Source organism: Anabrus simplex, chromosome 3 (assembly GCF_040414725.1).
Source record: "Anabrus simplex isolate iqAnaSimp1 chromosome 3, ASM4041472v1, whole genome shotgun sequence".
Classification (NCBI taxonomy): domain Eukaryota; kingdom Metazoa; phylum Arthropoda; class Insecta; order Orthoptera; family Tettigoniidae; genus Anabrus; species Anabrus simplex.
The window spans coordinates 490,260,825-490,285,405 of record NC_090267.1 but is presented as its reverse complement, the minus strand read 5'-3'; positions in this window follow the sequence as shown (position 1 = coordinate 490,285,405).

Here is a 24,581-nt window from a genome sequence, read left to right as displayed (position 1 = left end):
ATTTGTCTGGAGGAGAAGCGAAAAACCACGGAAAACTATTCGTGGATGGCTGGAGAAAGAATCGAACCCCCTCTACTCAGTTGACCTCCCGAGGATGAGTTGACCCCTTTCCACCTCTCGTACCACTTTTTTTAAATTTCGTAACAAATCCGGGAATAGAACCCGCGGGTCTGGGGAGACAGCTAATCATCCTAACCAATACACCACCGAGGCGGATAAGAATTTTTTACTGTCTGAAGATCTACGGGTGATGGATGAATACTTTAGGCAGTGGAGACTTCAACCAAGTCCTTCGAAGACAGAAGTAGCCGCATTTCATCTCAACAACTTTAGAGCATACTTATCAACCTAGGATATGGTTCAGGAATCAACTTTTGAAATACAATAGCACACCAAAATACCTAGGTGTAACATTAGACAGATCACCGACATATCGAAGTCACATAGAAAAAACAGCCGCCAAACTTAAGACTCGGAATAATCTGCTGAGCAAGTTAGCTGGAACTTCATGGGGAGCTGACCCCAATACCTTGCGAACTACTGCCTTGGCCATTGGTGTATTGTACAGCTGAGTACTGTGCCGGAATATGGATAAATAGCTCTCACTGCAACCTAATTGATATCCACGTTCGCCAGGCTATGCGTATTGTATCCGGCACACTGTACTCAACTCCAGTGCAATGGTTACCTGTCCTTTGTAATATATCTCCCCCTCATATAAGGAGACAACAAGCACTTACCAGCTTATGGTGCAGAATAATGAAGAATGGGGTCCTCTCTAAACATCAAGATATAAAGCAGCACTCTACAAATAGACTGAAATCAAGGAAATCAGCGTGGAAGATAGCTTTGGACCTGACATGCCCTCGGTTTAATTCCAGAAATGGCTGGAGAGAAGAGTGGAGGATGTCTCCCAGTGGCTTATGTGATATCTCCGACCCCAGCATGAAACTGGCTAGCTTAAGTTTGCCCCGTACTGTTTGGTCAACCCTGAACAGGATCCGATGTTATGTTGGTAGGACTGGCACAGCCTAACATCTATGGGGATGGGTTAGATTCTCCCTGCTGTGACTGTGGTGCTCAAGTGCAATCTATCAAGCACATAGTTCTAGAGTGCCCCCTATGCGCATTTCCTGGTTCTGTGGAGGAATTCCTTGAAGTAACACCAGAAGTGATAACATGAATACAAAATTTGGACATTAAAATATAAAAGTGAAGTCCTGATGCTGTCACCAACTTGTATATTTGTATACAACCTGTGACAAAAAGGTTCGGTGAATAGTCCTGTACTATCAACATAGATGAACAATGCACGACAGTGACCTTATTGTCCTTCGAAATAGTCCCCTCCCATAAGTATGCACTGCTGAGATCAGCGATACATGTCCTGGAAACTTTGCAAGAAGGCTTCCTTTGGGATGGTGTTCAAAACGTCGTTACCTCAGGTAGAAATTCCTTGTGGATAATGACTTGACTATCGAAAAAGGTGATGAGCATCGTTTTGATGCGTGACTTTTCGGCCCTGACCTTTTTCCGACGATGGGGACCCGGAGAACGCCATTTCATGCTTTGCCGTTTCGTTTCAGGGTGGTACCTGAGACACCTAGTTTCATCCTCAGTGACAATACAGTTCAAGAAATTTGGTGTCGCATCCGCCGTTTCGACAAAATCCTGTGAAGCCTCTAAACGTGCCTGCTTCTGATCGTCAGTCAAGTGATATGGCACAAGACGAGAACATGTTTTGCTCTTTCCTAACTTCTGGGTAACGATTTGTCGCACAGATTCACGGTTAATCTGCAGTTCATCCGCTATCATGCGCACAGTTAATTACCGATCGTTCGTGATTAATGTCCTCACCTTCTCAATGTTTTCGTCACTGACGGCGGTCGCCGGTCTTTTGCTACGGGGGTTGTCAGAAACACTGTCGCGGCCTCCTCGAAAACGGGCGAACCACTCGTACACACACTTCAAGGACAGTGCTTGATCTTCATAAATACGTACCAGCATCGCATGCGTTTCTTTCGGTATCTTGCCAAGCTTTAAACAAAACTGTACGTTGATCGTTTGGTCGTTCATGTTCCTGTTCGCAGTTCAGAACCAACGCACTAAACACGTACTGTGTCAAACAGGTCTTACACGCCACAAACACGATGCTCAAGTGAAGAACGTTGGGAGCAGGTGGTCAAAACCGGCTGCTACATAGGTGCAGCGTTGCGTGTCGCCAGTGTTGCAGGATCGACCGTTCTGACTTCAATCACCGAACTTTATTGTCACAGGTTGTATTTTGTATTGTGTATATTGTGTTTGTCATGTACACATCATACGCTAATAATAATAATAATAATAATAATAATAATAATAATAATAATGGGAGAAGTTCGGCCATCCTTCACGGCCTGGGACGTAGCTACAACGTCACTGTGTTGGAACAGCATACGCTCATCACCTCCCCGCCCACTTACAGTGCTGGGCGCCCGCGGGACGGAATGCCCAGCGTGAGCACCTCTGGTGTAGACCAAGGCTAAGGCATTCTTAAATCCAAACCTTCGTTATTGTAGGTCTTCCTCGTGAACATTCGAGATTTTGTTCTGAAGACGCGGGGCAAAGTTCTCTGCGAAACGTAAAGAGTTTCACTTTGTTTCGTTGACACGTCAAAAGTCCAAAAGCGTATTATCATGTCTACAATTATTATTATTATTATTATTTTGCTTTTAGGTCCAACTACCTGTATGTTTTTCGGAGACGCCGAGTTGACGAAATTTTGTCCCGCCGGAGTTTTCTTAGGTAGCAGTAAATCTACCAAGACTTCACTGACGTATTAGAGCACCTTCAAATACCAGTGGACTGAACAGGGATTCAACTCGTCAAGTTGAGCTCAGAAGGCCAACGCTCTACTGTCTGAGCTACTCAGCCCGGCAAAGGCTGAAGTTACCACAAACATCTAGATGTTATACTTTAGTTAAAACCGAGCTCGATAGCTGCAGTCGATTAAGTGCTGCCAGTATCCAGTATTCGGGAGATAGTAGGTTCGAACCCCACTGTCGGCAGCCCTTAAAATGGTTTTCCGTGGTTTCCCATTTTCACACCAGGCAAATGCTGGGGCTGTACCTTAATTAAGGCCACGGCCGCTTCCTTCCCACTCCTAGCCCTTTCCTGTCCCATCGTCGCCGTAAGACCTATCTGTGTCGGTGCGACGTGAAACAACTAGCAAAAAAAATCTTTAGTTAAATCTCTGCGTCTTGATGTATTCTTCTTTTCACGTCATACTAATAAATGAAATACATAATTAAATAAATAAATACATAAAAGTATGCCTCTGTGGTGAAGTGGTTAGTGTGATTAGTTGCCACCCCTGGAGGCCCGGGTTCGATTCCCGGCTCTGCAACGAGATTTTCAAAGTTGTACGAGGGCTCAGCCTCGGGAGGTGAACTGAATAGATGGGTTCGATTCCCTCATCATCCATCCTCGAAGTGTTTTTCCGTAGTATCCCACTTCTCCTCCAGGCAAATGCCAGGATGGTACCTAACTTAAGGCCACGGCCGCTTCCTTCCCTCTTCCCTGCCTACCTTTTCCGATCTTCCCATCCCCCTGCGAGGCCCCTGTTAAGCATAACAGGTGAGGTCACCTGGGCGGGGTACTGGTCCTCCTCCCCAGTTGTATACCCGACCCACCGTCTCACGCTTCGGGACACTGCCCTTGAGGCGGTAGAGGTGAGATTTCTCGCTGAGTCCGAGGGAAAAACGAACCCTGGAGGGTAAACAGATTAAGAAATAAATAAATGAAATGGCGTATGGCTTTTAGTGCCGGGAGTGTCCGAGGACATGTTCGGCTCGCCAGGTGCAGGTATTTTCATTTGACGCCTGTAGGCGACCTGCGCGTCGCGATGAGGATGAAATGATGAAGGAGACACATACACCCAGCCCCGTGCCAGCGAAATCAACCAATGATGGTTAAAATTCGGGAATCTAACCCGGGACCCTGTGACCAAAGGCCAGCACGCTAACCATTTAACCATGGAGCTGGACAATAAATAAATAAATAAATAAGTATAATTATGTATCTCTGTGGATCGAAATTATTTTAAAAGAAGCCAGGTGTGGTTTCTCCTTTCTAGAGACTTAGTAGTAGTAGTATGAGATATGAAGACGGCCATTTAACTTTCGAACAACCTGGTATAGGCATTTCTTTACCCCCCAAAACTTCAGGTATGACCCCTTAGTAGCGGTAACTCGTCCCGAATCACATCATGTGAAGCGGTAGTAAAATACAATCAAGGAAGTAATAAATAATGAATTAGATGTATCAGAACCAGACTTACGTCCGCAGGTAGGTGCCGAGCGAAGACAATAGATCAACACTCTCAAGGAAATGATCTCATCAAGAAAGTAGGGCATATTCCTTTATTGTTGGGTGCGCTGACCACGATGTTTTGAAACTTGCTTTTCAATGGTGGATCCTGAGTTTCTAGGCAGTCAAGCTTTGCCAACGTCGCTTTCTATTTCCTGGCAGTTAAACGATAGCTCTTATTTCGTGAGGAAAGGTGAGCTTCGGAAACGTGACGCATACAGCAAAAGTTGAAGGTGTTCATGGGCAACTCACAAGAACTTTACATTTTTAAGTTATTGATGATGATGATGCTTGTTGTTTAAAGGGACTTAACGTCTAGGTCATCGGCAATTAAGTTATTGGTATGTCATATGTGTTTATGCAGATGACATTGTCCTCGAAAGCTAAGACGAAGAGTACCTATAGAAGATCAACGGATAAAATATTAAATCAGCTCAAAATCAGCTAGCAGAACACTGAATACAGGTGTTGTAACTTTTTCGACACTCATACCACTTGTATGCATAAGTTTTTTCCGGTTTAGTGGTAAAGAAAACACGCAGTTTTCAAGGGAAATACATTTTCTTCTTTATTCAAAATATTGGCCATCGGCTTCTACACACTTCACCCACCTTTCAGGCAATTTGTGCATACCATGCTAAAAAAAACTGCTTGTCTTTTGCGGCAAACCATTCGTCGAGCCATTTTCCAACTTCCCCGAATTGCTCAAGTGCTGGTCTGCGAGCGCGTGCCCCATTGATGCGACATATGGCGTCAGGTCGGGGAAGTACGTGGGGTGTGGAAGGATGTCCCATCCAAACGATTTCAAGGTGTCTTTGCTGTGTGAGACAGTTAATCATTAGTTGGAGATAGCGTTGTGCCGGGCTTCAAGAGTCCATAATACACAATACCGCTCTCGTCCCACCAGACACAAAGCCTCATCTTGCCGAAGCGATTTGGCCTTGGTGTTAAAGGACCGACTTCGCCAGGTGGCAGCCACGATTTTCTCCACTTCGGGTTTTCAAAATAAATCCATTTTTTGACACCCGTCACAATTCGATACAGAAATGATTTTCTTTCGTGGCGTTGAAGGAGAATTTCACAAGTGACTTTGCGATTTTCATTTGCCGTTCATTCAAAGCGTATGGGCCTCATTTACCGAATTTATTGATCTTCCCCATTGCTCGTAAACATCTGCTGATTGTTTGAGTTGAGTTTGAGTTTGAGCGCAGAGCGCGCACTGTCTTTCACGATTAAATTAACACGTTTAAATTGTCTCACGACTTCTAATCGACGGAGCGTGTTCACCATGTTTCTACCAGAAAACGATGATTTTCCACAGCCTTTTTTTCTGTTGATTAAATAAGAAAATCGATACATGCCGCAAATGTTCTTTTTCAGGCACAAAAGTCGACATGATCACTGAAGGATACAACACAGACGCTAGTGTTTGGCGGACTCACTTTGTGTGTGTTGGTAGATTAATGTCAGATGAACAAACTGACGTATGTGTCAAATTCATACGCTGCGTTCTGTTGGCTGTCGCCATCTCTTACTGAAACGAGAAAAGACTTAGGCATACTCTTGGTACTCTTAACCAAAGTAAACTCCGCCCAGAAAAGTTGAAGCTGTTTCAGTCATCTCCAAAGACAAATATGGACCACGTTTGTCGATCTTTGCTGTATTTTTACCTTCTCTGTCATCACTTTTTGTTAGTATATTTTCATTCTTTCTCCTGCTTCCTTCTTCTGTTGTTCTTCTAAATACGTATACTGTTTATGCAACGCCCTGAATGACTATCGGTGCGTTTACAGGCCACGGCCGCTTCCTTCCCTCTTCCTTGTTTATCCCTTGCAATCTCCCCATTATCCCACAAGGCCCCTGTTCAGCGTAGCAGGCCAGGCCGCCTGGGTGAGGTAGTGGTCCTTTTCCCCAGTTTTATCCTCCAACTCAAAGTGTCACGCTCCAGAACACTGCCTTTCAGGCGACAGATGTGGGATCCCTCACTGAGTCCGAGGGAAAAACCAACTCTGAAGGGTAAACAGGTTAAGAAAGTAAGAAAGAAAGAAAGAAAGAAAAAAAGAAAGAAAGAAAGAATTTGCGCCATTAATCTTCCGTCATAATCGTTACCTGATTGGATATTTACAGGCAACGGAATCACAAGGAAATGACGAATAGTCATTCATAGAAGTGCGTCTAATACAGCAATGATTAACTTACTAGGCGTATGAAAACAGAAACATTTTCTTCGCAATGAAAACCAGTGATGGTGATAAGGTGGGGACGAGGCCCCCACTCTAAAACTTTGCGGAGAAAAAGTAAATGTGTATTAAATTTTAGCCGCCTGAGACTGGGAATTATAATAAAAGCAATGTGTACAAGCTCTGTTGTCTTTTCAGCTGAACCCCCCTCTGGGTGGGGGCGGTAGAATAACACCCTTGGTATCCCCTGCCTGTCGTAAGAGACGACTAAAAGAGGCCCCAGGGGCTCTTAACTTGGGAGCGTGGGTTGGCGACCACGGCGCTTCAGCTGAGTCCTGGTATTGCTTCCATTTACTTGCACCAGGCTTCTCACTTCCATCTACCCTATCCGACCTACCTTGGTCAACTCTTGTTCTTTTCCGACCCCGACGGTATAGAGCACTCGAGACCTATGGAGTCTTTCATTTTCACGCCCTTCATGGTCCTTGCCTTTCTTTGACCGATACCTTCATTTTTGAAGTGTCGGATCCCTTCCACTTTTCTCTCTGATTAGTGTTATATAGAGGATTGTTGCCTATTTGTAGTTCCTCTTAAAACAATAATCACCATCACCACTCTTTCCAGCTGATTCTTGTCTTAAATTATTAAGGCAAATAAACAACAACAACAAGCCATGGCCTACCAAGCGACCGCTGTTCAGCCCGAGGGCCTGCAGATTATGAGGTGTCGTGTGGTCAGCACGACGAATCCTCTCGGCCGTTATTCTTGGCTGTCTAGATCGGGGCCGCTATCTCACCGTCAGATAGCTCCTCAATTGCAATCACGTAGGCTGCTAGTTGCTAGTTGCTTTACGTCGCACCGACACTGATAGGTCTTATGGCGACGATGGGACAGGAAAGGAAGCGGCCGTGGCCTTAATTAAGGTACAGCCCCAGCATTTGCTTGGTGTGAAAATGGGAAACCACGGAAAACCATCTCCAGGTTTGCCGACAGTGGGGTTCGAACCCACTATCTTCCGGATGCAAGCTCACAGCCGCGGGCTCCTAACCGCACGGCCTACTCGCCAGGTCACATAGGCTGAGTGAGCCTCGAGCCAGCCCTCAGATCCAGGCAAAAAGCTCTGGCTTCGCCGGGAATCGAACCCGGAAACTCCGAGTAAGAGGCGGGCACACTACCCCTACACTAATGGGCCGGATGTTAAGAATTATTTTTTGCAGGAAATACGCACAAAACGCCGTTCGTCGCGGCTGTCCGATTTGTACAGCTCCATAGCAAAAAGTGGAGACTCGCGCAGTAGTGTGTAGCCTGTGTTGTGGGGAATGGAGCGGAGGTCACCCGACTGTTGTGCGCATTCCTCAGTCTGGCAGTCTCACTCATTCAATGTGTCTGTGTAGTTCTATCTAGTGTCTGTTACTTTATTAGTGTACCAGCTGGTGCCCGCGGCTTTGCACGCGTGGATTTCGTAATTTGATAAAAGTAATCCTTCCTCGGTACTCCACTAAGGCATTGCCTGAAAATCCCTCAAGTATAAAAGCTGACCAAAACCTTAAGTGGATTTTCTGAAAACAAATATACATGATTATTTTTTAAAGGTGGTTCCAAATAACAGTTTTCACGTCTGTAACATCTTCAGTTTTTGAGATAGATAGATATCCTCATAAAAATAATTCAACTCCTTCTTCACTTATATTCACCCCCTGAGGGTCGATTTTCCGAAAACATAAAAATAGGTGTTTGTTTATTTTTAATGGAAATCCAAAATAACATATTTCACGCCTACTGTATAACATGCTAAGAGATATACTGTAGATATACCCGTTTTAAAAATACCCCCACCCCATTTTCTGCCCCTTAGCGACAGAATATCTAAAAATCCTTCCTTAGTGAGCACCTACACAGTAATATAAATGGCCGGGCGAGTTGGCCGTACGGTTAGGGGCGCGCAGCTGTGAACTTGCGTGCGGGAGATTGTGGAGGATTCGAACCCCACTGTCGGCAGTCCTGAAGGTGGTTTTCCGTTGCTTCCCATTTTCACACCAGGCAAATACTGGGGCTGTACCTTAATTAAGAGCACGGCCGATTCCTTTCCACTCCTAGCACTTTAATATCCTATCGTCGCCATAAGACCCATCTGTGTCGGCGCGACATAAAACAAATTCTAAAAAAAAAAAAAAAAAAAGTAATATAAATGTACTCGGACAATTTCAATTCTTTATGTTCAGAAGTTTTGGCTCGGCGATGATGAATCAGTCAGTCACGACATGTTATTTTATAGTCAAACACTATTTTTTGTGTATATTCACGTCGTAATTCTATATAATTGATTGTATAGTACTATTATCACCGTACTTAAATTAGTAGTCCGCCTCTGTGGTGTAGTGGTTAGTCTGATTAGTTGCCACCCCCGGAGGCCCGGGTTCGATTCCCGGCTCTGCCACGAAATTTGAAAAGTGGTACGAGCGCTGGAACGGGTTCCACTCAGCGTCGGGAGGTCAACTGAGTAGAAGTGGGTTCGATTCCCACCTCAGCCATCCTGGAAGTGGTTTTCCGTGGTTTCCCACTTCTCCTCCAGGCAAATGCCGGGGTGGTACCTCACTTAAGGCCACGGCCGCTTCCTACCCTCTTCCTTGTCTATCCCTTCCAATCTTCCCACCCCCCGCGAGGCCCCTGTTCAGCATAGCAGGTGAAGCCACCTGGGCGAGGTACTGGTCATCCTCCCCAGTTGTAGCCCCCGACCCGATGTCTGAAGCTTCAGGACACTGCTCTTGAGGCGGTAGAGGTGGGATCCCTCACTGAGTCCGAGGGAAAAACCGACCGTAGAGGGTAAGCAGATTAAGAAGAAGATTAAGACTTAAATTGGTATACTGTCAGTCCTTACGTCTCTATCGAAATTCACTCGGAGAGCATTAAAAACTTACAATTTTCTAGCTATTTTTATAAATGTAGATATCTACCCCTTTCCCCCGGCGCTATATCTCTCAGATCCGGATACTTGTTGTTGTCTAAATTTTTGCCCTCCCCCCCCCCCCTCCCCACGTCCAGTTTCCAGTCACCGCTGATAAGGAAAAGATATGCATAGAGACATTAAGTGGTTGTCATCACAATGCCAGACTAAACAGGATACCTAGGAACTATCGAAAGTATCACATCGTGATAGGTTACCAGTATATTGCTCATAGACTATAGGTGATTATCGGCATTACCTCGATTCTGTATCGTTTATTTATGTCGATCTTGCTTGCCGAATTCAATACGATACTCGGTGCTGTACGTAAACGGCTATCGTATTCAGTACGGTTAGTGTAGGCTACTCAATTCGATTTCTATCCCGATGTAAACGTAGTATATGAAAACTTGCAAAACACAGACGTAATTAAACGTTTCAATCAATCAATCAATCAATCAATCAATCAATCAATCAATACTGATGTGCATTTAGGGCAGTCGTCCAGGTGGTAGATTGTCTATCTGTTGATTTTCTAGTCTTTTCTTAAATAATTACAAAGAATTTGGAAAATTATCGAACATTTCGCTTGATAAATTTTTCCAATTCCTAACTCCTCTTCCTATAAATGAATATTTAACCAATTTGTCCTCTTCAATACCAACTTTATCTTCATATTGTGATCTTTCCTACTTTTAAAAACACCACTCAAACTTATTCCTCTAGTAATGACATTCCACGCCATCTCTCCACTGACATTTCGGAACATACCATTTAGTCGAGCAGCTCGTCTCCTTTCTGCCAAGTCTTTCCAGCCCAAACTTTGTAGCATTTTCGTTACGCTACTCTTTTGTTGGAAATCACCCAGAACAAATCGAGCTGCTTTGCTTTGGATTTTTTCCAGTTCGCGATCAAGTAATCCTCCTCACTGGAACCATACTCTAGTTGGGGTCTTGCCAGAGAATATTATGCCTTCTCCTTTACCTCAACCCCTAAATACCCTCATAATAATGTGCAGAGAACCGCACCCTTTATTTACAGTCCCGTTTATGTGTTTACCCCAATGAAGACCTTTCGTTATGTTAACATCTAGGTACTTAACAGTGATTACCATAAGGAACTTTCCCTTGTTCAACACAGTAATTATAACTGAGAGAACTTTTTCTATTAGTGAAACTCACAACATGACTTTTAACACGATTTATCATCATACCATTGCTTGCTGTCCATCTAACAACGTTGTCGAGGTCTTTTTGCAGTTGCTCACAATACTGTAAGTTATTCATTATTCTATACAGCAAAACATCATCCGTAAAAAGCCTTATCTCTGATTCCAGCTCTTTACTCTTATTATTTATGTATAGAGAAAACTTAGAGGTCCAATAACACTGCCTTGAGGAACTCCCCTTTAGAGATTACAGGATAGATAGATAGATAGATAGATAGATAGATAGATAGATAGATAGATAGATAGATAAAAGCCTTTATTTTCTGTGGCGAAGTTAGGGCTCTTGGCCCTTTCTTACACTTAACCATACACATATAATTATTTGTTAATACAATGACACTGATTAACTTAAAATACTAAGAACTACAAATAACACTCATTTCTAAGACAAAAATATGAATATATACACGCAAAGATGACAGAAAGAAAATCAATACTACATCTAAGTTAAATTCAGTTACTACGAGCTATGTTTAGGCTCCTTCTACTTCGTAAATACAGTACGGATGTTTTTAATTTAATTTAAATTATCATATTAACCCAATATCTTATTTTAATGTACAATAATCTCATATCATTTTCACACACAATCACTCGTTCCACTCATACACGTACCTTGCTGGAAGCACTTAACGAGGAACTGCTGGTAAGAGGTTTTAAATATGATTTTTGATTCAGCATCCTTGATGTCTTTGGGAAGAGCATTCCACCATCCCGAAGCGGTGATAGTAAATGATCGATGGTATGTGGTTGTTCGGTGGACAGGTATTTCTAGGAGCAACACGGAGCGAGTATCATGGAGATGTAAAGAGCCAAGGTGACGAAAATTGCTGGAGAGATAAGCAGGGATGTCTTCCGAAAGTACCTGGTACATAAGAGTATTTGAATGTAGTTTACGCCTGTCGTCTAGTCGTAACCAAGATAATTGTTTATAATAGGGAGAAACTCGAGCGTCATACCGTAAATCCATAGCATATCTAAGACAAGCATTTTGAGCGCGTTGTAGTTTTAAGCTTAATTCGTTTGTTATATCCGTAAAAATTACATCACAGAAGTCAAAAATGGGACTGAACAAGTTGAAATTTTAGTGATCGAGGGAATACATTTCTGAACCGTTTTAAGGGGTGCAAGCCACAATAAACCTTTTTACAGATATTCTTAACTTGCGCTGACCAGTTTAGAGTTTTCGTTATAATAACTCCAAGGTTAGAAACTGATTCACAATAAGGCATAACAGTATTATTTAAAGTTATGGGAGGAATGCAGTTTTGTTTTAAAATGTGAATATTCTTTGATGTACCGATGATAATGGCTTGCGTTTTATGGGGGTTTAATTTAAGGTTGTTTTTAATTCCATAGCCATTAATTTGCTCAAGGTCAACATTAACGTTACATATTGCTTGTTGTATATTATTAGTTCTAGTGTGGTAATAAATTTGCAGATCATCAGGATAAAGATGATATTTGCAGTGCTTAATTGATCTGGTGATATCATTTATATATATAAAGTGAACAGGAGAGGGCCAAGGACTGACCCTAGTGGGATACCAATATTTTTTGTTCGCCACATTTATTTATTATTATTTGCAACCACACACTGCCGGCGGTTGGTGAGGTAAGAATAGAAAAAATCCAGTACTTTCTGGTTAAAGTTTAAGGACTGTAATTTGGGAAGAAGCAACCTAGGATCTAAAAGAATAAGTATTGTCACTCGTTTGTTGTCCATTGCATATCTAATGTTATCTGTCACTTTCAGCAGAGCTGTCATGGTACTATGTTTTTTCTTAAAGCCTGATTAGTAAAAGTCGAGTAAAGCATATTTATGTAAGTAGGTAAGGATTTGCTCATGTACCAGGCGTTCCAGCACTTTGGACAGGGGTAGTAGGATAGAAACCGGTCGGTAATCTGAAGGAATACTGGGTCCATCCTTTTTCGGGATTGGGACGACGAGGGCATCCTTCCACGCCGCAGGGAAAATTCCTTGGGTTCAGGATCAGATAATGCTTCAGCTACTCTAATTCTCTGAGTTCTATTTTTAGAACACATTCAATCAACCTATTGTCTAGTCCAATTGAACTCATTTTTGCCAGTAGTCTCCCATGGTCAACCCTATCAAATGCCTTAGATAGGTCAATCGCGATGGAGTCCATTTCACCTCCCAACTTAAAAGGTATCTGCTATATCTTGCTGGAATCCTACAAGTTGAGCTTCAGTGGAATAACCTTTCCTAAATCCGAACTGCCTTCTATCGAACCAGTTAGCAGTTTCACAAACATGTCTAATGTAATCAGAAAGAATGCTTTCCAAAAGCTTATATGCAACACATGTTAAACTGCGTGACCTTTAAAAAATGGCGCAAGTTTCGGAGAATCTACGAGCACTAAAATCTTATATTCGATTTTCGAGCCATTTATGTATTTTAGTAGGATCCCCTTTAACCGCAGTTCACAGCAGTGACTCAGAACGTGAGTGACTCAAGCAATACAACACACCCACAGAGAGCTAGAATCTAACCTGTACGCGTGGGAACACTTGTTTTGATTTGAACTTGTTACGTTTGAAACAACGTCCTATACCGAACGTTCGTAACTGGTTTCTGTCCATCACAATTGTCCAAATATGTATTGAGAGAAAACGAATTTCCTAACCAAGTCTTAAAGTTATTGCACCAAGGAGAACGTTCAGTGTATCTTCCTTCGTATCTGTCCTCATAAACTTCGTACAAAGCACAGGTATACATGTATTATCCTTCATCTGTTGCTCACTGCTGCAGGCGAGACGTGAAGAGCAGAAGAAATGGAGACTTCAACGGTAAAGATATAAGTCTTCTTCATCTGGTACCGTCTCTTCACTGAAGGCTGGAGTCCATTTTGGAGCATGGTTTCCTTTTTTGTATTTCCTGCATCAGAGTAGTCCTGTCTTGGAACTAGAGCCTCGGCCGCAGATTCACGTCCAGAACAGTCTTCTACACGTTTCCCTTCTGTGATCAGTTCTATATTGAACAGCTTTCGCTTAGTTGGCGAAGGTTCATAAGGGGTGTAGCTGTATAGGGTTGTGTTCTTCTTCTTATTATTATTATTATCGGCCTCTGTGGTGTAGTGGTTAGTGTGATAACCTGCCAAACCCGGAGGCCCTGGTTCGATTCTCGGCTCTGTCACGACATTGAAAAGTGGTACGTGGGCAGGAACGGGATCCACTCAGTCTCGGGAGGTCAACTGAGTAGAAGATTTTCGATTCCCACCTCGGCCATTGTCGAAGTGGTTTTCCGTGTTTTCCCACTTCTCCTCCAGGCAAATGCCGGGATGGTACCTAACTTTTGGCCACGATCGCTTCTTTCCCCTTCCTTGTCTATCCCGTCCAATCTTCCCATCCCCCACAAGACCCTTGTTCAGAATAGCAGGTGAGGCTGCCTGCGCGAGGTACTGGTCTTCTTTCCCAGTTGTATCCCCGACCCAAAGTCTCATACTCCAGGATACTGCCCTTGAGGTGGTAGAGGTGGGATTCCTCAACGGATTAAGAAATAAAATTTTTCTTATTCTTTTATTACCGTATTTCTTTATTTCTTAATCTGTTTACCCTCCAGGACTGGTTTTTCCCTCGGACTCAGCGAGGAATCCCACCTCTACCGCCTCAAGGGCAGTGTCCTGGAGCGTGAGACACTGGGTCGGAGATACAACTGGGGAGGATGGCCAGTACCTCGCCAGGGGCCTTTTTGGGAAAAGGGGCATGGGAAGAGTGGAAGGGATAGATAAGGAAGAGGGAAGGAAACGGCCGTGGCCTTAAGTTAGGTACCATCCCGGCATTTGCCTGGAGGTGAAGTGGGAGACCACGGAAACCACTTCCAGGAAGGCTGAGGTGGGAATCGAACCCACCTCTACTCAGTTGTCCTCCCGATTCTGAGTGGACCCCATTCCAGCCCTCGCAACACTTCAAATTTCGTGGCAGAGCCGGAAATCGAACTCGGGCCTCCGGGGGTGGCAGCTAATCATACTAACCACTACACCAATGGGGTGTACATTATTAATATTTTCCGGCTGACCGGTCCCTTGCCTGAATGTTCAACATACCGGCCTTCGGTTCAGAGGGCTCCAGGTTCGGTCGAGGTTTTTAAGTGCCTATTTTAAAGCCTCATTTTCAATATTGATATAGAACGAGAGGTAAAGGAAATCAAAACTGTGAGATTTGCCAATGATGTTATTTTATTATCTGAGTCTGTGGAAGGTCTGTAAGACAAGAAGGGTTGGGACATACGGTAATATAAGTCGCGGAGGTATGAGGTCGAAACTCACATCAGTCGTGACGCTGAATATATTACAGCGCAGTGGTCCGAGAACCATGTGATGTACTGCTACAGCATCCTCTCTCATGAATACTCTGGACCACAACTAGAAGCTTACGTCATTACTTGCACCTGCTTGCTCTCTTCCGGTCAAGTGGTCTGCAGGGATGTGCTTCGGAACAGTACGTCCAGACTTCTCATACGTTCGTGTAAAGTACAATTAAATGTTTACAAATGTCACTGTGATGTGCATGGACTTCCACAAAAATACTACATTCTGATTTATACCGTATTTATCAGGACAACACATTGACATCAACATCCAGTAGCGGCGCTAAGAAGCTCGCCCCACCCCCACCCCCTCGCAATAATTGAAAGTGGGCGCTTGTTTCCTGATAAGGAATGTTTCAAGTTTATTTCGTACTACAATGCTGTATATTATAACAATGAACAACAAATACAACAACAATAATAATAAGTTACACAATTTAGTTTTCAAATCCGGAGGACTTAATACACTTATATGGTACGAACACACACACACACACACACACACACACACACACACACACACAAGAAATGCGTATTCCAATCATAGTAACCAAAACACGCTGACCGTCACAATGTTAAGAAATAATCTCGTTCCTAGGACCAAATAATTTACAACTCAACCGTCCATCGTAGGCCTACTTAGCTACACTGGCTGCCGAGAGTTATAAACAGGCTCGAAACTTCAGTATTTAAAGTTTAGATAAAGAAGATGTCTTTGTTATCGCATCTTCGCTGACTACTGCGTTCTCAGAACTGGCTAATTACTTTAAAAGCCTTGTTGATTGTTGTGAGTGACAGCAAGAGATAGTTATTATTGGAACAGGTTGGGAAACCCACATTCACTCTAACTACCGTACTACTATTGACGAAAGAAGATCTGCACTACTACGACCTAAGTTTGGAATGACCCTCTGTAATACAAATAATACTATGTTGTGTGTTGTAGCTTTATCAATACGTAGAATCACTCTTCAGCTACTGAATTAAGAAACAGTCATGGGCCCCTCACAAGCCATGCCCCCCCCCCCTCCCCCCGACCAGCTGGGTCTACGGGTTCCTTATCTCCGCCACTGTCAACATCCCATAATTTCATCAACCAAATCGCATTCTAATGCCCAGTTGCAGAAAAACCAATCAAAATTTGACCGGAGTTTGATTGGCAATCATCCTATGTGAGTTGCAGAAACAGCAATCGGTGTTTGATCGACGATCAATCTCCCATCAGATTTGACCAGCAAATTCATGTTGATCAAGCACTTGCTTGCAGTCTTTCGACTCAAGGGTGCTTTCCTTCCATTAAATACATCTGATTAAAACTTTTATGATAAATAGATTCAAGTTCATGTAGAAAGTGCGATTTGAGTGACGTACTAGTCATTACTCTCACAAATAACCTCAATCTTGAACACGGAACGAGTTAATTTATATAAACCAAATCTTGAAATGAATACTTATCTCTGGTATATTAATATCCATGTAAACCCAGACTTTTTAGAATTAATAAGCCAACGTGGCAAAACTTACACCTATCCGCAGCATGCTTCTTTACTCTTTTGTAATTTTTCGCACCATGCCGTACTTCGATCATGCAGTGTTCGTCAGTCATTGAAATCAGAAGCAATTTCCTTCCAAGCTGTCTCTTTCTGTTTTTCCACACAGCATCATTTTTTTAAATTTTAAATTATATGCAAGTATCCCTAAACTATATTAAGTAAGAAGTAAGGCTCTAGCATCGAATAAAAAATTTGGCCCTATCACTTTCTTAGTGGGGACATTCATATTGCCAAAAATTAATTAAATCAAACGAAAGCCTCAAAATCCGCTCTCTTTTTCACCTTTCTGAAACACGATCAGGATCAGCTGTTCCCTGATTCACTGCCACTTTGATGTCTCTGCTAGACGCCAAAGAGGATAAAATAGACACGAATCAACACGGCAGTGGTCACTAATTGCGCTGTTGACAGATTTATTTCCTTTTCAGATCTTCAACCAGTAAATTGGAGAGAGTTGATCGGGGTTTGAGTTTTCTGCAACGCACTCTGAAATTAAAGTTGATAGCATCTGGCGCATACATCTTACTACTCCCGTCTTTGAGGTAACTAGTACGTATGGCAAATTTTCTCACACAAGAAATCTTAACATTGAATGCATCTCGTCCCAAAATTATACATTTCATTTTTTTGTCGCTTTTTCGAGTTCTGCACTAGATTTCGGAGCTTTAAATTACGTCAAGTTTCACATTAATATTACAAAAAGACTTTATACCTAATTATAAGAATTAACTCAAATTCTTCGAATGAGTGTGTGAACGAATGTCCGACTCGTTGGCTGAATGGTCAGCGTACTGGCCTTCGGTTCAGAGGGTCCCGGGTTCGATTCCCGGCCGGGTCGGGGATTTTAATCGCTTCTGATTAATTCTTCTGGCTCGGGGACTGGGTGTATATGTCCGTCCCAACACTCTCCTCATCATATTCAGACAACACATTACACTACCAACTACCACAGAAACACGCAATAGTGCTTACATCCCTCCATAGAGGGTTGGCGTCAGGAAGGGCATCCGGCCGTAAAACAGGGCCAAATCCACATGTGCGACGCAGTTCGCACCCGCGACCCCACAGGTGTGGGAAAACGGCAGGAAAAGAAGAAGAAGAAGAAAGAAGAAGTGTGTGAACGAATATATGTTGCCCACCTTGTGGCTATGGTCGTTAAGTCCCTATGGTCTGACACAGTGGTCAGCCGGTTCGAGTCCCGCTGGAGGAAGAAATCGCTATCAGAATGTTGGCCGGTGGGATAGGAGAGGTGGTGGTATAACAGCCATAATTACTAGATTGCGTGCCAAAGCCTGAATTAAATTATAAAACCTCTCCGCACTGTTAATATGGAGGAAGTCGTTTGACACTCTTAACTGCGATTCGTCCTTCGGATGGCGACGTTAAGCTTTGAGCAGACCCGATGGAATAATTCAGCAGGAGTAGGCTACTTGCCGACGCCGGGTTTCACCTTACCTCATTATCATTGAAAATGAAAATCCACAGCCTGTTTCCACTCATTCGACCGGATCAGGAATGGAATGAATGAAGCCCTTATCTAGCGGCGAGGATAGGAATCGTGCCGGCTGCCGAAGCCTGTCCCACACCTCTGGGGCAATGATTAATGAATGACAGATGAAATGAAATGATATTGGAGAGTGTTGCTGGAATGAAAGATGGCGGAGAAAACCGGAGTACCCGGAGAAAATCCTGTCCCGCCTCCGCTTTGTCCATCACAAATCTCACATGGAGTAACATGAACTACGGAACCCAGTGGTGAGAGATCGGCGCGCTGCCACCTGAGCCACGGAGGCTCTCTCATTACCATTATCGTCTCACATTCAGACACTCATGTCACCCATTGGCGTCAAACTGCACCAGGCAAGCCGAAGATGTCCTCAGACACTGCCAGCACTAAAAATAAATAAATAAATAATTTTTAAAGAATTAGGGGAACATGTTTTGTAACGTCTGGTATGCGAGCGTTAATTTGGTGGATGGGGTTCCAATCGTCGTACAACACAGACCTGAGACCTGAGCTACTTAGGGTAAGTCAAATCGGAGTTATACTCCAACTGTAGGCGTAAGTCAGGTGACCCCTCAAAGCAAAGTGAATAGCGGTGGGTCCGTGTGTCATCGTGAGGTACACAGACTACTTGCGGTCATTTGAGCACGTTGTACGTCAACCAGCACATCCCATCAGACATCTTAACGAGTTTCAAGTCGCAAGGGCCGTCACTTTGGTCCAGGAGGGTGGACTTTTCGTCGTATTGCTGTAAATCACAATGTCTCTCCGTCAGTTACTCAACACTCGTGGAATCGCTACAGTGAGGCAGGCCAGTTCACAAGGAGGGTCGGACAAGTCCGTGGACACGTGACAACCCCACAGAATGACCGATATCTGACCATCTGTGTGTTGCGGTGGTGTTCAGCAAGTGCCAGAGAACTGCAACAAGACCTCAGGAGAGTCACTGGAGTCACAGTGTCTGGCCAAACCCCATGGCACTACAGCCCTTGAAGGGCCTTGGCCTATCAAGCGACCGTTGCTCAGCCCGAAGGCCTGCAGATTACGAGGTGTCGTGTGGTCAGCACGACGAATCCTCTCGGCCGTTATTCTTGGCTTTCTAGACCGGGGCCGCTATCTCACCGTCAGATAGCTCCTCAATTCTAATTACATAGGCTGAGTGGACCTAGAACCAGCCCTCAGGTCCAGGTAAAAATCCCTGACCTGGCCGGGAATCGAACCCCGGGCCTCCGGTTAAGAGGCAAGAACGCTACCCCTACACCACGGGGCCGGCTGCAGTGTCTGACCAGTCAGTAATAATAATGGCGAATGGCTTTTAGTGCCGGGAGTGTCCGAGGACATGTTCGGCTCGTCAGGTTCAGGTCTTTTGAACTGACTCCCGTAGGTGACCTGCGCGTCGTGATGAAGATAAAATGATGATGAAGACAACACATACACCCAGCCCCCATGCCAGCGAAATTAACCAATGGTGGTTAAAATTCCCGGCCCTGCCGGGAATCGAAACCGAGACCCCTGTGACCAAAGGCCAGCACGCTAACCATTTAGCCATGGAGGCGGACGACCAGACAGTAAGGAACAGGTTAAGAGAAGTGTCCTTACGACCCAGACGTCCTATTGGAATGCCTCGTTTAACGCAGCAGCATCGCGCAAGCTCACCTTCTGTTTGCCCGTACCCACGTCAACTGGCAACTTCGCCAATGGAGACTTGTATTGTTCACAGACGAGTCCGAATTTCCCCTGACACAGCGTGAAAGACGTCAACGTGTATGGAGACGCCGTGGTGAGCAGTAAATGCCAAATGTTCTCCAGGAAGACGACCGATTCGGACAAGGTTCTGTGATGGTGTGGGATGCCATCAGTATTGATGGCCGTACGGATCTTGTCGTCGTCCGTGGGAATCTTACCGTTGCTGTGTTGATTGCTGCTTACGGGTTGGCCCTGAAATCGTACTCATGCACAACAATGCCAGGGCTCATGTAGCGCATATCAGCAGAGCTGTCTTGCGAGAACTGGACATTCAAGAGATGGAATGGCCAGCAGTGAGTCCCGACCCTAATCCCATCGAGTATGTGTGGAATAGGCTTGACAGAAGTGTTCGCGGGCGTCCTTTTGCACCAGAGATTCTCCAAGACCTCGAACAGGCTCTCATTGAAGAATGGGACCAAATACCGCAACGTGAGCTCCGTCGACTTATACGAAGCATGCCACGTAGGTGCCAAGCTGTGATAAATGCTCGTGGAGGACATACGCCATACTGAAGCTCTCCAAGTATGATAAAAATCCACCCTGGAGGACTGTTCTCACTTTATTTTCACCCCTATTTGGACATTTCCGTTTGTGTTCTGAAAATGAACGCGAATCCATCGATGTTCTTTCGTATACTTCAACAAACAAGAATAAAGGTTTAGTTGGTAATATACCTGGGTGTGAGGTATTGTTTTGTGGAGCATGGCATACGTTCAAAAACATGTTCCCCGATTTTTTTTGAACTGTGTAAATAAATAAATAAATAAATAAATAAATAAATAAATAAATAAATAAATAATGAGTATAGATGGAAATGCTGCCTTAAAACATCATTATTAACCGCTACAATTACAACTTGAGGGAGTTGTATTATTTCACGACGGCAACAAAGGAGGGTGTTCGCCTCTTTGGTCTTCTTCTTCTTCTTCTTTAGCCTATTTAAATCCTGCGCTTGATGTAGGCAAACTACCGAGGATGTAGTCATTACCTCCGACTCCTTCAGTTGCACAACTCCAGGTTCCCCTCTGCCCGCAAAGGCCCCTCCCGCCCCCCTCCGTCAAGACTTAAAGCCAACATTACATACGCCAATGCAATACGCATTTTTCGCCCCTATACAATGAAAATATTCACTTATCTAAAAAATAACATATGGGACCTATTCTCTAACATACTAAAAATATGGACCTTACATCAATCGACCTAATATATTACTCCCTAAATACAGAAGCCACCCCTCACTTAATTAAACTTTACAATAAACCCAACCATCTCATTACTTTAATACTAGTAAACTACTTATTTCTTACCTTAATCGTAATTGTAATTTTTACAATTTATTATGTTATTGATTCATTTAATAAATGAGTTAATATTAATTCTTTCAATTACAATGGGCATAAAGCTATGATTAGCCCCGCAGATTTCTGAACATTGACCATAAAATAATCCGGGCCGTACTTTCAGTCATCTGATGATGAATTTATTATGTTATTGATTCATTTAATAAATCAGTCCTCCACTCCCAATCCGATCAACCTTTCCCTTTCCGACTTCCCTCTTCTACCAGGAACTACGGCCCCCTTACCAGAAAGGGAAGCACCGTTAAACCTCACCTCCACCTCCAGCGCTTCTGACATATTAGAACTATTCAAACTTCTCTCAGATCCAACCATTAAAAGTTTAATCTCACTCATCAAGAACACCCTCTCTCGCATTGCTGCTGCCCCTACACCTGCTGCCAAAAAACAAGCCCTCTTTGAAGCCTTACTTGAGTGGTTCCAAGATGCCTAAACTTTCCACCAACCGGGCATCCCCCAGGGAACTGAGGGTCCTCTTTTGGAACGCCGAAGGCGTTCAACGTCAACACGTCGAATTGTGTGAGCTAATCAAGGAACTGAAGGTCGACATCGCCCTTATTTGTGAAACCTGGCTCAAACCTCGCCACTCCTTCCACCTTCCCAACTTCAAGTCCTACAGAAACGATCGTCCCAACCGTGAACATGGCGGTACTGCCATCTTTATCAAAAACACCCTTTCCCATCAACGTATCCCTACCCCTCCTGACCTTTTCTCACTTGAAGCCACAACCGTCGAAGTAGCCACACACAAAGGACCCCTCAGTCTCTCTGCGTGTTACATCTCACCAAATGCAGTATTTGACTCAGCTGATCTGGATAAACTCATCCGCCCTGGCCACCAACACCTGCTTGCCGGAGACTTTAATGCCAAGAAACCACGGTGGAACAGTCGCACCTCCACAACTAGAGGCAACCAACTGGCCCGATACTGCGACAGAAAACTCCTGCTTACTCACGGTCCTGATAGGCATACCCACTACCCCCATAACCCCAATCATATGCCCGATACTCTCGACATTGCCATTTCCTCTAACATCCGTCATTATATCAAATTGACTACCATTGATGCCCTAAATTCAGACCATTTACCAGTACTTATCAATATTGCTTCCAGTCCCATACACTCCCCAATCCCCATCCCCATACATCTACGCAAGATCAACTGGCAAGCCTTCCGAGACTATCTACAATCTCATGTCAACGGCAACCCCAGCATAAAAGGTCCGGAAGACATCGATGCCCTTACAAAGGAGATAACTACTGCTATCATCTCTGCCGCTGAAACTTCCACCGTGGGACCCTCTGTGGCCAGGACCAAGCCTGAACCTCTGCCAACAGAGATCCTACAACAAATTAAAATCAAGAACCGCACCCGCAAGCAGTGGCATCTATCCAGAGACCCATATCTAAAATCAGTCTGGAATCGCCAGAAAAGAAATCTGACCACCCTCATCAGGAACCACAAAATAAGTTCTTGGAAATCCAGATTAGCTGAGCTAAGTGCTGCAGATAACTCACTGCACAGGATGGCGAGACGATTCACTAGGAAAAGGACTGGCATCCCCACCCTACATGGTCAACAAGGATTGGCACATTCTGATTACGAAAAAGCTAACGCTCTTGCAGACACTCTCGAAGAAATTTGCACCCCCAATGTAGACCCGTCCGATGACGATTTCATTGACCTTGTCGAGGAGGCTATTGACAACCTCGGCGATTTCAATCTCCCCCCTGACTTCAAATTTGTCTCACCTTCTGAGCTCCAGGCTGCTATTCGCAAACTTAAAAACCGTAAAACTCCTGGTTTAGACAACATCTCAGCCACCTTTCTAAAAAACTTACCCAGGAAAGCCTTAACTTTTATAACCAAACTCTTCAATGCCATTTTCAGATTTGCACACTTTCCCAAACCATGGAAATTGGCAAAGGTCATCATGATCCCTAAGGCTCTCTCTGACCCCACTTTCCCCCAAAACTACAGACCCATCTCTCTTCTCTCTATTCTCTCCAAACTTTTTGAATCTATCTTACTCTCTCGTCTGCAAGCTATCATTGATGCCAAGCACCTCCTCAACGACGAACAATTTGGTTTCAGAAGTGGTCATTCCACAGTCCACCAACTTATGAGAATCACCGAGGAAATTACTAAAAATTATAATCATAGGAGGCACACAGGAGTCTGTTTTCTTGACATCTCGCGTGCGTTTGACAGGGTATGGCACGAAGGACTAATCTACAAACTCAATCTTCTTCAGATCCCCAAATACCTGATTCACCTTCTTCATAGCTATCTCTCACAAAGAAAATTCCAAGTGCAAGTCGGCAACTCCCTGTCGGAACCCCGCCCCATCAACGCCGGGGTCCCTCAGGGGGGGTCCTCTCACCGGTTCTCTTCAACCTATTTATGTCAGACATACCCCGTCCACCGCGCGCGAATGTCTACATGTATACGGACGACACCGCTATCTCTTCTGTATCCTGGCAACCACCCAGAGTACAAAATTACCTCCAAGAAGCCCTCTCCACTATCGAACCTTGGCTCCGACAGTGGAGAATTAAAATTAATGTTACTAAGAGCAGTGCTACTCTTTTCTCCAAAAGAACTCATTCTGACCCACTACCACTGGTCTTTTTCGGCGAGGTGATCCGGTGGTCAAATGTCACCAAATACCTGGGTGTTTCCCTCGACAGAAGATTAACGTTCAGGCACCATATTGAAAGAATTTTGGCCCAGGCATATAAACGCCTGTACGAAATTATACCTCTAATGAAAGCCGATAATGGGCTCAACTTAGAAAACAGGCTCCTGCTGTACAAAACCTCCATAAGGCCAATCCTTGAGTATGCCAGTCCTGTCTGGGGGATCGCAGCCAAAACGCACCTAAACAAAGTTCAGCGCTTTCAAAATCGTGCACTTCGCATGATCAGCGGTGCGCAATGGTACGAACGGAATCGCGATATACATACTGATCTTCATATTGATGAAGTTTATACCAGAATCCTGATCTCTGCACAACGATTCTACTATAACCTGAACTCCAATCCAAACCCACTCATATCCAACCTGGGCAATTATGATAATGACGGTCTTCTCCACAAGCGACCAAAGTCTCTTCTAAATTAAATCCACCCTCCGGGGTGCAGGTCACATCCTGACCAGTGCGATTCCGTTCTCAAAAGTACCACCTCATAACACCTATACAGTCTAGTTAGAAACCTTACCGAAAGTTGCACTCAAGGCCCAAAAGGCCGAAGGGCTAAAATTGCTCACGGGATTGGGTTCCGACCCTCTTATCCCACGAGATGTGTGGTCTACTACTTCCATATGCTTCCAACGTCTTCGGTCTTGAGCCACTTGGAACCAGCGTGTTCCAGCCAACAGCTTTATGTC